This window comes from Anguilla rostrata, chromosome 16 (genome assembly GCF_018555375.3).
Source record: "Anguilla rostrata isolate EN2019 chromosome 16, ASM1855537v3, whole genome shotgun sequence".
NCBI lineage: Eukaryota > Metazoa > Chordata > Actinopteri > Anguilliformes > Anguillidae > Anguilla > Anguilla rostrata.
The window spans coordinates 1696392-1713099 of NC_057948.1; the positions used below are offsets into that span (position 1 = coordinate 1696392).

General features: G+C 38.5%; 1 protein-coding gene across 1 annotated transcript in view; it reads left to right on the forward strand.

The window, feature by feature from the left end:
• LOC135242443 (NACHT, LRR and PYD domains-containing protein 3-like) overlaps positions 1 to 16708 on the forward strand; it is a 56291-nt gene that overhangs the window by 2160 nt on the left and 37423 nt on the right. The gene's annotated exons all lie outside the window — the stretch shown is intronic.

A 16708-nucleotide genomic window follows, 5' to 3' on the forward strand; every position in this document is an offset into this window, starting at 1 on the left:
TTTTTTTGGCCAGTCAGCTGTTTCTGTGACCTCTCTTGTCAAAAACATCCTGCTCTGTTAATTTGTCGACAGACAAGCAGAGAAATTTCCTGCAATATGCTGAACATAAACGAAAGAACATGGCTTTATCTGTTCTACTAATATTATCTCTTCTTCTGACATTCAGAATGGTAAGCCATTTTGACTTAAAACTGTAATTTATGGATAAAACGGAGGTTATCCGAAGCTAACTAGATGACCAACTCTCGCATTCCTTACATCCTCCCTTCCTTCTCTGGGAAGATTGTAGCATCTTACTTCAAAGGCAGAAGGACATAAACTTAGGAAGTAGGGTTGTCGCGTCTTATCCGAAAGGGCCAGTGTAGGTGCGTGTTTTTGTTTAACCTAGCACTAATCAACACCTGATTCTGCTAATCAAAGCCTTGATTAAAGACCATAATTAGCTAATTTGTTGAATCAGGTGTTGTAGAGCTAGGCTAAAACAAAAACCTGCACCAACTTCAGCCTTTTGGACATACCTGGTCTCATCGAGTGTCACCTTACCTTGGATGCCCTTTAATGGAGCGAGAATTCATGAGAAGACAATTACATGCCACATTTCCTCTCAAGACCATCTCAAATTGGGGCAGTATTTTACATGTATATGAAATCTCATAAAAAACACGTTTTCAACGTACAAAAATGCCAAGTTACTCAAAAGTATTGATATCAAAATGACGCCAAGTTACGGTACTACAAACAATATAGGCTATCTTGCCTCACCGAAATTTAATAACATGTATTCCAAAGCAATGCTACCCAATATTTCCTCAATTCTTTCAAGTCACTTGGCCCTGTGTTTTGTAATCTTACCATATTACAATGTCATGCAAACGTTGTGTCAGATCAAAGTGTCAAATATTTCGTATTGCCTCATGGAACACATAGAAATTCATGTAGAAAACTGCTGGTCAGTCACTACAGGAAGCATATTTCTCCAGAAAACATATGTTTATACTTGCTTCTGAACTGAATTTGACTAAATGTACAAGTGATTGTATATTTGCAACGTACAATAAATACATGTAAAATACATATTGTACATACATACATAGAGAACTTCTTTATCCCCATGGGGACATTTCCCTTGCAGCATGTTACATTCACATTTACGAACAGACATTTATACCAAGAAACATACAATCATTCACGCAACAGAAAGGCTGACCACCAAAATACATACATACCAATACAAATTGGACAGATGCCTATTCAATCAATCATGACTGTGAGAAAGCCATCCACACATATGTTTGGCCTGTCCATGTACTGCACGCTTATATACACACAGGGCCAAGTGACTTGAAAGAATTGAGGAAATATTGGGTAGCATTGCTTTGGAATACATGTTATTAAATTTCGGTGAGGCAAGATAGCCTATATTGTTTGTAGTACCGTAACTTGGCGTCATTTTGATATCAATACTTTTGAGTAACTTAGCATTTTTGTACGTTGAAAACGTGTTTTTTATGAGATATCATTTCTTTTTGCAAAGCGTTTTATTACGAGAGTGAGAAATGCGAAGTGACCCTGTAAGAAACGGTTGTGGATTATGGCTATCATTGTGTGAATTTGTACAGCCTGATGAGTGTGTACGTTTAGCAGTTTCGGTTTGCTATATATGTAAAACAGTGGCTGTGACAAATAGTGCGGTGGCGTAATTGTAAACGCATCAGAAAAGGTGAAATATGGCCAGTGTAGCTATGTAGGCTACTCACGGATTTGACGGGCATCCAACGAGCCTTGATTGACAAAAGAATCAGCAAGCCCGTAGAATTAGAGCTGCCTAGGTCGCAACTTGTGTACCCTTCTGTCCTGCTCCGTTGTCTGTTATTTCGTGAAGATGCACTTTTAGTGTTTGTAAGGTTTATAAGGCATTTTGATAGGCTTATCTGCAGGTAGGAATCCTCTTTGCTGTTTTGTTAAGCTAGAACCGGAAAAGTTGATAGTGGAGAATAGGAGCAGACGCATATGTCCCAGCAGGCTTTGCATATGAGAAAATAACAAGTGTGAGATAAATTAGGCGAAATGATGAAATTGCGTAGTTGAAACAATATGTTTTTTAGCAGAATGGGCATGTAGGTGAAGGTTGACATGATCACAGACTATAGTGCGAAGTAAATGAAGTGACCATGAGCGAGCTTAGTTTCCTTATCAAACGGTATATAACAGTCTGTATTTAACATTAGTTGTGTAAGTGGAGGGTTAAATAACGTGTGCAATCTATTGCACGAATGTATTTTTGTCAGGTTCAGTGCTAGTAGTTATACTTATGAGTGAATCATGATTTTAAATGTAATGTTTTAATGCGGAGTTGCAGAACGTACATACGTAGTAATTGTTTGTAGCCTATGTGGCTAGATAGAGAACAGGGCGAGGTAACATGAATGTAGAAGCATGGCGTTTGCTGATAAGAAGGTTTTGTACGGTAGCCAAGTGAAGAAATATAGTTAGTAGAAATGGCACAGCGGTGAACTGGTCTAACTTTTTAATAAAAGGAATACATTTGCCGTCATGAAAGGCATATGGGTGGCCGTGAGTGAGTTTTGGTAAAGCAAATATAACCGTAAAAAACGTTAGTGTAAAAGAGGAAATGATCTGCCTGAGGGCGAGTCGGGATTCAAGCCTTAAACCGGAGGTTTACCAGTCTGTGACTTCGTTAGTGCAGCACCATGTCATAGCTATGCAATGCGTGAAATATCATTAGCAAACCTGCCGGTGGTTTTAAAGAAGAACACAGGCCAGTAAGCACAGAAGAGCTCCCGTTGAATCCATATGGCTTAGCAATATTGTAGCCGGTGAATAACTGAACGTACAGACGGTAAGTCATAATGCATATGGCTTAGCAATATTGTAGCCGGTTAATAACTGAACGGTGAACGGCGGGTAGATATGGTGCAAAAGCAATAATTGATAAGTAGTAAACAATTATTAGTGAGAGTCGATGCAGGTTAAAGAAACGTGTTCTTAGCTGGGCTTGAACCCTCGACCCCGTGATTCCCAAGACTGTAACCTTGCCCACTAGGCCACAGGTGGACTAACTGTTTAGATTGCGGAGTTGCAGAACATACATACGTAGTAATTGTTTGTAGCCTATGTGGCTAGATAGAGAACAGGGAGAGGTAACATGAATGTAGAAACGTGGCGTTTGCTGATAAGAAGGTTTTGTACGGTAGCCAAGTGAAGAAATATAGTTAGTAGAAATGGCACAGCGGTGAACTGGTGTAACTTTTTAATAAAAGGAATACATTTGCCGTCATGAAATGCATATGGGTGGCCGTGAGTGAGTCTGGTAAAGCAAATTTAACCGTAAGAAAACGTTAGTGTAAAAGAGGAAATGATCTGCCTGAGGGCGAGTCGGGATTCACGCCTTAAACCGGAGGTTTACCAGTCTGTGACTTCGTTAGTGCAGCACCATGTCATAGCTATGCAATGCGTGAAATATCATTAGCAAACCTGCCGGTGGTTTTAAAGAAGACCACAGGCCAGTAAGCACAGAAGAGCTCCCGTTGAATCCATATGGCTTAGCAATATTGTAGCCGGTGAATAACTGAACGTACAGACGGTAAGTCATAATGCATATGGCTTAGCAATATTGTAGCCGGTTAATAACTGAACGGTGAACGGCGGGTAGATATGGTGCAAAAGCAATAATTGATAAGTAGTAGACAATAATTAGTGAGGGTCAAAGCAGGTTAAAGAAACACGTTCCTAGCTGGGCTTGAACCTTCGACTCCGTGTTCTCAAGACTGTAACCTTGCCCACTAGGCCACAGGCAGACTAGCTGTTTAAACTGGAAATGTGTCAGAGTAAAAAGGTATGGGTATTTTGCGTGTGTATGCGCGTTTTTGATTGGGTCGTGTAGGTGAAGATTTGGCTGGTGTCAGTGAAATGTCCAATGGGGAGACATGTTGTTAGTGGGATAGGCGGCAGGAAAAATAAGAATGAGAAGAAGAAGAAGAAAGAGAAGAAGAAGAAGAAGAAGGAGAAAACGCAAAATCCCCTTAGTTTGGGGCTTTATTGTGTGGACATGTGAAGTTTTTTATGAATTCTGTTTGTTGAAATGGGGTCAGAATGTACAGAATTTAATGTTTTTAAGGGCTGAGTGTCTGTGGCTGTTGTGGTTATTTCTGTGGGGAACCCTGAAAAGTGCCAAACTCTCGGTGCTGTATAGGTATGGGGCATGCCCCCGCCAAGGCGTAACTTGGCGGGATGGCATACCTGCCATCCCAATATTAATAGGAAGAAACTCTCCCTAACCTTTTCATGCAGATGCCAAATCTGGCCAATTCTTACTCATTAAAGGGGTGTTCTATTTCAGGCTATCTAACTCCAGATCTGAGAGACTTAGAAAATGGCTTAAATGAAGCAAAACACTTTTTACATTTATAGGCAGAAATAAAGAGTCACAAATGCAATTATCTGGGCGATGGAAACATGATGTTGTTCTCCTTCCGTTTTTAAATACTGTGAGATCACACATGTACAGGATAGCATGTCCTGAATTATAAACTCTTTGACCGCAAGTATGCAAAATCTGAGAGTGACATGCAAAACAACTAAATATCTATTAAGCAAAGAGTAAGCAGTGTATCCTGGTGTTCCTTAGTGTCTTCAAATCTATCTAAAATATCCAAACTGTGCATTGCTGTAAATCATAACCTTGTATATTTCACTGCAAATAAACTTTTTTGACTCATGAAACTCACCTTTGCATTATTTTCAAATGATAATAAGAATTTCTTCAGCAGTATAGAGGTGTAAGATGTTTAGGGGTCTAAAAACCTATCCAAAACCTTTGCAAAAAATTATTTTCATCCATTATGACAGTTTAAGATAAAACATTGATATGACATTGAAAAATGATGTTAAAAAAACATTACGATGCACTGTGGTACACATACCTAAATATGTAATCATTCACTCCAGTATGTTTTTTGTACACTTCAGTATGTAATATTTTGTTGCATGGGGATGGGACAGCATTTTACAGATGTAATATCACTCCAAGGGATATTTTACATTCATCTAGCACATATCAGCACACAGTACATTTTAATGTGTATTATCTATACAATTTCCATCCCATACTAACAGCTAGGGCTGTTAGTTAGCCCCCAATACAAATATGGAGTTTGCATGTGTCCACGTGGGTGTCCTCCCACAGTCCAAAGACATGCTGGTAGGTTAAGTGGAAACTTATTTTGCCCATAGGTATGAGTGTGTGAGTCAGTGGTGAGTGAATGGTGTGTGTGCCCTGCGATGGATTGGCGGCCTGTCTAGAGTGTATTCCTGCCTCTCGCACAGTGCACACTGGGATAGGCTCCAGCACCCTCTGCGACCCTGCTCAGAATAAGTGGATATAGATAATGGATGGACGGATTATTAGCAATGACTAACAGTTGTCTGTTACTAATGTCAGTTGAATGCACAATGTTGTTGCAACCACCCATGCAGATACACGGGGCTCGCACTCTTTTTAATAAAATTAAAATGAAGCATGCTATACACCACTGGAAAGCTTTTACTGTCCTCTACATGATAAAAGATGTGTCAATCAAATCAGAACAAACTGAGAGAAGTTACAACGGTGTGAAATATACGTGTTAAACACCCACTTCCGTCTATGACACTATGACACAACTTTAGACTGCAGGGAAATACAGTCCCCTCCAAAAGTATTGGAACAGCAAGGTCAATTCCTTTGTTTTTGCAATACACTGAAGACAATTGAGTTTGAGGTCAAAAGATGTACATGAGATGACAGGCCCGAATTTCAGCTTTTATTCCCTGGTATTTTTATCTAGATTTATTAAGCAACTTAGAACATATCACTTTTTGTATCAGACAACCCAATTTTTAGGTGAGCAAAATGATTGGAACATGTGACTGACAGGTGTTTCTTGTTGCCCAGATGTGTCCTGGTAGATTGCTTGGTTAAACAATCAATAGTCCTGAATGTCTACTCTTGGTTTTAGCCTTGGGTTTTGCCTGTGAAGACTGCATTTGTGTTATAAAAGATAAACTAACATGAAGACCAGAGAGCTGTCTTTTGGAGAAAAGCAAGCCATTTCAAAACTTAGAAAAGAGGGGAAATCGACCAGAGCCATTGCACAAGCATTGGGGATAGCTTGCACAACAACTTGGAATGTCCTGAAAAAGAAAGAAACCGCTGGCGTACTGAGCAACAGACATCAAACAGGTTGACCAAGGAAAACAACAGCAGTTGATGACAGAAACATTGTGAGAGCTGTGAAGAAAAACCCCGAAACATCAGTCAGTGACATCACAAACAATCTCCACAGGACAGGGGTGAAGGTATCTCAATCAACCGTTCAAAGAAGACTTAGAGAGCAGCAATATAGAGGCTATACCACAAGATGCAAACCACTCATCAGTAGTAAGAATCGGAAGGCTAGATTACAATTTGCAAAGAAGTACAGAGATGAGCCACAAAAGTTCTGGAACAAAGTTTTATGGACTGATGAGACCAAGATTAACCTCTACCAAAGTGATGGAAAGGCCAAAGTGTGGAGAAAGAAGGGATCTGCTCATGATCCAAAACATACGAGCTCATCTGTGAAGCACGGTGGAGGAAGTGTCATGGCTTGGGCTTGCATGGCTGCTTCTGGAGTGGGCTCACTAATATTTATTGATGATGTAACTCATGATGGTAGCAGCAGGATGAATTCAGAAGTCTACAAAAACATTCTGTCTGCCAACTTACGGAGAAATGCGTCCAAACTAATTGGGAGAAACTTCATCATGCAGCAAGACAATGACCCAAAGCACACTGCCAACACAACAAAGACTTCATTAGTGAGAAAAAGTGAAACGTTTTAGACTGGCCAAGTCAATCACCAGACCTTAACCCAATTGAGCATGCATTTCACCTCCTGAAGAGGATATAGAGGGGAAAAAACACCCAAAACAAACAACAACTGAAAGAGGCAGTAAAAGCCTTGAAAAGCATCACAAAAGAAGAATGCAACCGTTTGGTGATGTCAATGGGTCGCAGGCTTGATGCAGTTATTGCAAGCAAGGGATATGCTACCAAATATTACGTGTTATTTACTTTCATTTACTTAAATACTCTCTGTTCCAATACTTTTGCTCACCTAAAAATTGGGTGGTCTGATACCAAATGGTGCTATGTGCTATGTTCTAAGTACTTTAACACATCTAGGTGTAAATACCAGGAAATAAAAGCTGAAATTCTGAACTCTGGTCTCATGTTCATCTTCTTATCTCAACCCCAAATGTATTGAATGTATTGCAAAAACAAAGGAATTGGCCTTGCTGTTCAAATACTTTTGGAGAGGACTGTATGAAGTGATTCACACACAAATTAATTAAAATTCATTTTAACCTGTTCTTTTTTATGATTCATTTAATATGTATATTACATCACAGGAACAGCAGCATTAACAGGGACAGAGCATAATGACTGTGACAAAAATGAACACTGACAGAATATCAGTGCATTCTTTAGTAGATGTGCTTGAATGCTTTCAGTCGTTGTCTTGTTGGAAGGCAGTTTGGTTCCTTTTTGACAGCAGAGGCTTCTTCCACGTATTCCATTTGGATTCGGTGTTCTTATTGTTTAAGCATGCACAGTTACCCGACAATGCACAAGGGAGGTCTGCAGATCTCTAGATGTTATTTCTGGGTTGGCTTTTACGTGATTTATTATTTTTCTTGTGGCTTTTGGGGATATTTTGGAATGGCGTCCACCTCTAGTCCAAGTTGCTGTCATGTTAAATGCTCTACATTTGTAAATGATTTGCCTTACAGTGGACTTGTAACAAACAGCCTGATACTCTGGCTTAGTTACAAATAAATCCAGAGAGCCACTGTGTATAAAACCATGGGGCTCTGATAAACCAAACACAGTATATAGATACCAGTGAAAACAATGTATTTTCGAAAATGTGCACCCACTATAGACAACCAAACACCATACACTACCATAAAATGCATATACATATACACAATTGAAACATGAAAAGTCCTTTACAAAGTCCCACATCCACAAAAGGGTTTTTACAGGTGGTGAGGTAAGTCTCAAGGGAAAAACTGACAAAAACAATCCAACAAAAAGGGAAAATCAACAACAAAATGCAAAAATTCCTTAATGCAGCACTAAAAAGAAGATAAAGAAAAAATAAGGAAAGATCTCACCCCGCTTGCAGATTTCCCTGGTACTATTACCTTTATAATAGTATATGTTTGGGGTCTTTTCCCTCCAACAGTGGTATTACATTACATTACAGGCATTTAGCAGACGCTCTTATCCAGAGCGACTTACACAGCTTTTACATAGCATTTTTACATTGTATCCATTTATACAGCTGGATATATACTGAAGCAATTTCGGTTAAGTACCTTGCTCAAGGGTACAACGGCAGTGTCCTACCCAGGAATCGAACCTGCGACCTTTCGGTTACAAGCCCAGTTCCTTACCCACTGTGCTACACTCCGTCCCCACACAGGCATTTAGGATGCATGTAGATGCATTTATCCCAGGATCTTCACAAACTCTTCACCATGCAAAACACATTTAAAAAATCATAGCCTCTCCCCCTCCTTCTGTCCTACCTTTATTATTTTACTTCATGCACCCCACTTCTTCTCAGGGAGCCATTTTGGGACGATGACCACCTCATTAAAGGGACCAACGCCTATTTAAAGTTTTCCTGGTGCAGCGAGAAAATGGATCCCGTCCATGGATGGACAGCAGCCATACCTTTCCATGGTTCACAAGGACTCATTTACCTGCACAAAGATTATCTTTGTTCTAAGGGCAAATCCACTTTAATAAAACATAAAATATTTAGCTGATAGCTGTGGCAGTGTCACAGAATGATGGAGCTCAAATCATTTTGAGATGATTTTATAGCCTTCCCCAGACTGAATACTCCAATTCCCTTTTTGATCTCCTCTGAGGTCTTTCCTCTCAGCATGGTGTGTTTTGCACTCAGATGTATGGGTTAAACCAAACTGAACAAGTTTATTACCTCTATTTATCAGAGTCCCGCCCAAACTCTTTTCTAAAGATCTCTCCTTTGATTCGATCATTTATTTACCTACCTGATTCTAATTACTTGATTTAACCAATGCAACTTGGGGTTCACTTATTTTTGCACCTGCATTAATTCCTTTTAATTTTGTTTTTCTACTACACTCATGATTTCCTCTCAACCAAAATATGGAACTGGTAAATATAAACCTGTAATGCCAGATAAAAAAAGACTGGTTCTGATTAAATAAAGATTTCACGGTAAAAAATAAATATAAAAATTTATAATTGCACAAGGGGTTCACATACTTTCAAGCAGCATTGTATAGTAAATAGCCGATAGATGACAGAGAAGAGAGTCTCCTTATCTCAAGGCACCAATAGAAGAATACCAGCCAATGGACAGTTTCACCATCTGGCAACCCCTAATGCCAGAATACAAAGACAATGCAGTCTCACTATCTGGCAAACCCTAATGTCACAATACAAAGCTAATGCAGTCTCATAATCTGGCAAACCCTAATGCCAGAATACCAAGCCACTGGAGTGTCACTATCTGGCAAACCCTAATGCCAAAACACCAAGCCAATTGAGTCTCAGTATCTGGCAAACCCTAATGCCACAATACAAAGCTAATGCAGGCTCACAATCTGGCAAACCCTAATGCCAGAATACCAAGCCAAAGGAGTCTCACTATCTGGTAACCTTTAATACCAGTATAACAAGCCAATAGTCTCTCACTATCTGGCAACCTGTAATACTAGAATACCAAGCCAATGGAGTCTCACTATCTGGTAACTTGTAATACCAGTATATCAAGCCAATGGAGTCTCACTATCTGGCATCCCCCTAATACTAGAATTCCAGGTCACTAGAGCCTCACTAGAACAATACCATAATATCAGACCAGTCGTGTCTCCTATCTGGCAACCACAAGCTCCAGTCAAATAGATAATAATAATAAAATAATAATAATAATAATATTATTATTATTATTATTATTATTATTATTAATAATAATAATAATAATAATAATAAATAACTTTCAATACAAGCATTTGACACTATGAAGGCATAAAATAAATCAAATAAAATAAAGACAGGAGTGGCATCGCTGAAACATGAGTGAATCTCCACTTAGCATGCACATGCACGTACAGCTTGCAATGTGTTTTCTTTAGCCAAGAACTGATGATGAAAGAACTGGTTGCTCCAGCCTGGGTGGTGCTGTTGTGGGTTATATGCTGAAAGTATTCAGTAACTTTGAATCTCAAAGATTCTTGAAAAACTAGCCTACAACAGATTGTTGAGCTATCTTGACGAGAACAAAATATTACATAAACACCAATACGGATTCAGGGAATCCCGCTCTATTACATGGCTATTACCCATCTTATTAATGAGTTACCTAAAGCACATGATAATAAAGAATACATCATAGGTATTTTTCTAGACTTGTCAAAAGCTTTTGACACAGTAGATCATCATATATTAATACAAACATTAAAATATCTGGGACTGGGTGATCAGGCATAGTTGTGGTTCACCAGTCATCTGGAACACAGAAAACAATTTGTAGCCTTCAAAGGAGTGGACTCCCCATCTCTTATCATGAAATGTGGTGTTCCCCAGGGATCAATCCTTGGGCCATTATTATTTCTTGTATATATTAATGATATCTGATGCCCAATGCATCAGATCAACTATCCAACATCTTATTTGCTGATGATACAAGTATGTTTTACTCCCATAGGAATCCTAATTTTATCACAAAAGTTGTCAATGAGGAGCTGGAAAAAAATTCAAAATGGTTCAAAATTAAAAAAAAACTGTCACTAACATTAAGAGAACAAATTTTATTTTTTTGGGTCACAAATACAAAATATACACTGAGAACATAAAAGTGCAGATAGATCATGTCCCAATAGCGAATGTCAAATAAACGTGTTTTCTTGGTGTACTTATTGATGAAAACCTATTTTGGAAACCTCACATTTCAATAATATCGTCCAAAATTGCAAAAAGTATTGGTATAATTGGTAGAATTTGTTATCTCTTAAACACCAAAGTCTCTGTTAACCTTTATTATTCTATGGTTTATCCCTTCATCAGTTACTGCAACATTGCTTGGGCCAGTACTCACCAGATTAAACTGCAATCTATTCACCGGTTACAAAAACGAGCTGTGAGAATTATTGCCTCCTCAGCTCCAAGAACTCATACATTACCCCTATTTCGTAAACTTGGCATCCTCAATATTTACCAAATCAACAACCTTCAAGTTGCTCAATTTGTATATGGTTCCTTAAACTAAACACTCCCATTCTTTCAGAACTTCTTTACCCCAAACAAACAATTTCACAATTAATCTACCCGAAAAGCATTCCAGCTTCCGCCCCCTCAATCACGAACTACTTCATCACAATTTAGAATCACATACGATATGGAGGTTTCACGATATGGAATTCACTTCCTCCCCACTTTGTCAACCTTTCTCCTTCGTTATTTAAAGAATCAGTGAAAAATATCTTGCTATATTAATACCCTAACATGACCTCTGTTTTAATTTTTCAATATTCAATTTATTTTTTCTTCTTTTTTTTGTCTTACTTTTTAACTGTTTTGATCTCCGTCTCTTAATGCCTGTGTGTGTGTGTTTGTATGTGTGTGTGTGTGTGTGTGTGGGTGGGTTGGTGGGTGTGTGTGAGTGTGTGTGTGTGTGTGTGTGTGTGTGTGTGTGTGTGTGTGTGTGTGTGTGTGTGTGTGTGTGTGTGTGTGTGTGTGTGTGTGAGAGAGAGAGTGAATGCATTCATGTGCATAACTCAGAGTAATAATGACTCTTGTAATGTTAATTCAGAGAATTCCTCCTGTCAAGCCCCTTGAGGGCTTTTTGGGCTTACCTTGCATGTTTTTCTTTTTATTCAATTTTTATGTGTAAACTGTCTTTTTGACTAAAAAAATTTGACTTTAAAAATGTGCTAAATAAAAAATAAAGAAACAGAAAAAAGAACAGAAAGTGATATAGGCTAATAGGCTGTATTCATACCATTGCCATGGAATATGCGCATCGGTGAACAATTGGCCTTCTCCATTGAGGTCTTTACCTCTGAGTTACATGCTGATGTCACTGTGGCAAACAAGCCTGCCACAGGCCACTGAAGTGGCTTTCCAAGGGGCCCTCCAGCACAGAGACACAGGGAGATGATGTTCAAATAGTCCATGTTTATTTTCGAGGGTGGCAAGATGTTACAGCCAACGGAGCAGATGTAAAAACTGTCATGACAGAGGCTCTCCTTGTGTGAGTGGGGATGGCAGATTTAACCTGTGCGCACCGATTACCTCACTACGCACAGGTGCAGCCACTCCTGTTCCCGGGTCCAATTAGCCTGGCCAATTATCTAATTCTTAACCAATTGTCCAATTGGCCAGGTCTAATTAGCTTGACCCAGGGAAGGTGTGGCTGCTTAAACCAGCCATCCCCACACCACAGTCACCTTAGCCTCCATTCCTCTTGATAAAGTTCAGCAGCCTCGATCTCTGTAGCTTTGAACGTCCCCAAACAAGCGCCCCTCTTTCAAAGTCACACCAACTTTATTTTTAGTATGACAATTTTGAAGGAATCCCCATTCAAATTCGACATCATGTAATAGTTTACAGGTATAGTTACAATTGACAACTATAACAATTAAAATTAGATATCAATATCTGTCCATTTATAGATGCTTGGAATTATGACAAATATTAGACCTTTGTTTTACAACTATTCTCAAATGCAAGTTCACTAAACAAATTGTATTCCAAAGCAATGGTACCCAATGTTTCCTAAATTGTTTCAAGTCACTTGGCCCTGTGTTTTTTATTCTTACCATCTGACAACTCAGAGTAATGCTAAAAATGCAACTTTAATTTGAAAAAAAGTATATGAGCTCAATTAAATTTTGTTTGTATAGCACTTTTTCCAGGGAACTGTCACAAAAACACTTTAAAGAGTATATAAGTGCTAATATGTAATGTGGATGTCTCCGAGGAGTCTTTAAATATTTCACAGACAAATACAATGAGAAACATGCAAATGACAAATAACCTTACAGATTGTCTAAAGAAAAAAAAAAAACAAACAGTCAATGACTGGAAATGGCACATACCAAACATAAAGATAATACCCTACACCAAAACTTATGAACAAAACCAGTCAGTTAAGAACTGGAATTAATACATAATGTTAGTAAGAAATTACTTTAGAATATTATGTAAGGGCCATAACTGATCATAAGGAAGTGAATGGGCAGGGCATACTGAAAATGTGAGCTGGTCCAAAGTCCAAAAGTACAAGTCTGAGGCTGTTTCAAACTCAAACACCATTTTAAAGATGGACAAGATAGAAAAGAAGGAATAAAGAAGGAATGAAACTGAAAAAAAGAACGGAGTAAGTAGCCTGTCGTGGAGTGGGATGGGGAGAATATAAACAAAACAAAAAGAGGTGTGGGGAGGAACAGGAATCTTCTAGTATAATCAAATTAACATGCCTGATTCAGCAAAACAGAAAATTGACAATAAAATGGCGGTTTGGGTGTAATTTGCTTTTCTTTTTTTTCTTCAAATTTTTCATTTGGGACCAAAAGTATTAAAGGTTTTGTTTACTTCAGTATTTTGTAAATAGTTTATTATGATTTTACCTTGTGAGATATGACGATGATAGTACCAGGCCTAATAATTTGATTAAAAGTGTAGGCTACATTTTGACACCTGCAACTGTAACACTGAAAAACAATCCAAACTTTTTGTCAAACAGTAGCCTGTCTAACAGATATTAATTTTGCACTGAAATCAGGTAAATAGATAAAAGTAACGTGAGCAAACACACAGTGACGATTCAGCACTAACATCTGTGGATTTTATTTCAGTAAATCTATTCATTAAATGAAGTGATATATCTATTTATTAAACAATGTACCTATTAAATTTAGTCCATGGTTTTGTCAGAAGTTTTTTTTTTTCCAACTAGTGTCATATTTATTAATAAACTTCTTAAAAAAATAATTAAGACACATTAGGAACAACTGGATGTCCCTTCATGGTAATGACAGGCCTATGGAAGCCTATATCTTGAATAGTGATTTATGGATAGAATAACAAATTTGTTGGACATGATGAGCTTTGTGGACAGTCTTCACTTTGTGGAAAGGGAAGTCAGAATTTAGTTTTCTCAATAACAAAGCAGTTTGGATTTGTGCAGAATGTAGGAATGTAAAATGTAGGCAGAATGTACAGAACATGGCATGTTACTGTTACAGTTGTTGTGTTAATGCTATTTGTTTAACACAGCAGATTTAACTAAAGGACAGTGTGATACTGAGGTCAAACTGGTAATACGAAGCTACACAAGCAATGCAGCATTAGTGTCACAGATTTATAATTCTCCATAGAGAAGAAGGCTGCACGTTCAAATGTTACCTGTTGCCTAGTTAGGTCAGGCGATGGTTCCACTGACAGCACAGAGCAACTGACACATTTTGATATTTGCAGTGACAACAGCAGACATAGTTTGTGAGCCCTAGTAGCCCCTTCACATAAGCTGCTTTCTTTCTATTTGAAATGGGGACTGTTCACTCTGTCATAGGCTATTCAGCTGACTCTATCATAGGCTATTCCGCTCACTCTATCATAGGATATTCAGCTCAATCTATCTTAGGCTATTCAGCTCACTCTGTCATAGGCTATTCAGCTCAGTTTGTTATTCAGCTCACTCTGTCATAGGCTATTCAGCTCACTCTGTCATAGGCTATTCAGCTCAGTTTGTTATTCAGCTCACTCTGTCATAGGCTATTCAGCTCACTCTATCATAGGCAATTCAGCTCACTCTGTCATAGGCTATTCAGCTCACTCTATCATAGGCTATTCAGCTCACTCTGTCATAGGCTATTCAGCTCACTCTATAGAAACTGGCACAAGATAATGACTCCTTCATGGCATGTATATCCATTTTCTTAAGAAGTGACGATGCCAAATACACCACTCTGTTGTTTCTACTCTTCAATACTTTTGACTAGGCTACAGTGGCTATACACTTCAATGCCACATTTCTACATTTTCATGTTAGCTAACCCTATAGATCCTCTACCAACATACAAACAATTACCAGGTCTGTTGGTAAAATAGCCCATTAAAAATGCTTCCATTTAAAAATATGAAATACACTTTCATTTATTTGTCAAGGAAAAATGATTGACTTCATGCCTATGTGTTTCTTTCAGCTAGAATGTGTTTGCATGTATTTATGTGTATGTATGTCTCTCAGTGTACATTTATATGCATTACTATTATCACTAACTCATAAAAAACAGAGTACAAAAAGGATATATTGAAGGTATTGACCAGCAGTTTCATACATTGGTTTAAATGCCTTGCATGAGGCAATGTTTGTTTTTAGACACTTTGATATGACGGCATTGTCTACTAAGATTTAAAAACACAGGGCCAAGTTACTTGAAAGAATTTAGGAAACATTGCATAGCATTGCTTTGGAATACAAATTGTTTAATTTGTCTGAGCAGTATTGTTTCATGTACTGTAACTTTGATATCAATACTTTTAATGGAACGCCTAGATTTGAATGAATGATTTACAGACAGTGATTTGTATGTGTGAGTAACTTTTGTGCTTCAAAAATGACTTACTACTGTGAGACCAAACACCAAACACCAAAGAGTGGTAAACCTGCCCAGTAGAGGGCGCTAGTGTATCCTGGCCCCATGCGCAGTGAGGTAGATGGTTCGGGGAGCAAAGAACAATCCAGCTGCTGCAGTTGGAGAATTCCAGAACTTAGTTGCATCTGAGGATCACCAAGTTTCCAAATCTACAATCAACTTCATTTAGATGCTCCAAAATTAGAGGATACCTCTATGCCAAAAGACTATTTTGAATGTTTTCAGGAAAAAAATGTTTTACTAAAAACGATCAATAAATTTAAGAATCTGTAACTTAAAAAATGACACTGTCTAATCTACTGTGGTCAGATGAGATGACATCAGGGCTCTTTGGCCAGGCGCAGCTGTTATTTCAGCATTTGTGGCCTTTCTGTTGGCTTGAAAAAGTCTGCTCACTCTCCTCAGACCAGTCTCATCAACAAGGAGCTTTCAGCCACAGAACTGCCCCTCATTGGATGTTTTTTGTTCATTGCACCATTCTCTGTAACCTCTAGAGACTGTATTGCATGAAAATCCCAGGAGGGCAGCTGTTTCTGTGATGCTGGAACCACTACATCTGGCACCGATGCCACAGTCAAAGTCGTTTAGATCACACATCCTGGCCATTCTAATGTTTTCTCAAACAAACAATTGAACATCTTCACTATGTCTGCTTACGCTATATATTGAGTTTCAGCCGTATGATTAGCTATTTGGTGGAGTAGGCTATTTGGAATTAACGAGCAGGCATACCCAATAAAGTGGCCAGTATATAATACAATGGCTATATGTTTGGTGTTGATTTAGGGATGTGTATACAGAAACAGGCCTCATAGGGGCGACATAGCTCAGTGGGGAAGAGTCGTTGTCTGGCAGTCAGAGGGTTGCCGGTTCGATCCCTGCCCTGGGCGTCTCGAAGTGTCCCTGAGCAAGGCACCTAACCCCTAACTACTCTGGTGAATGA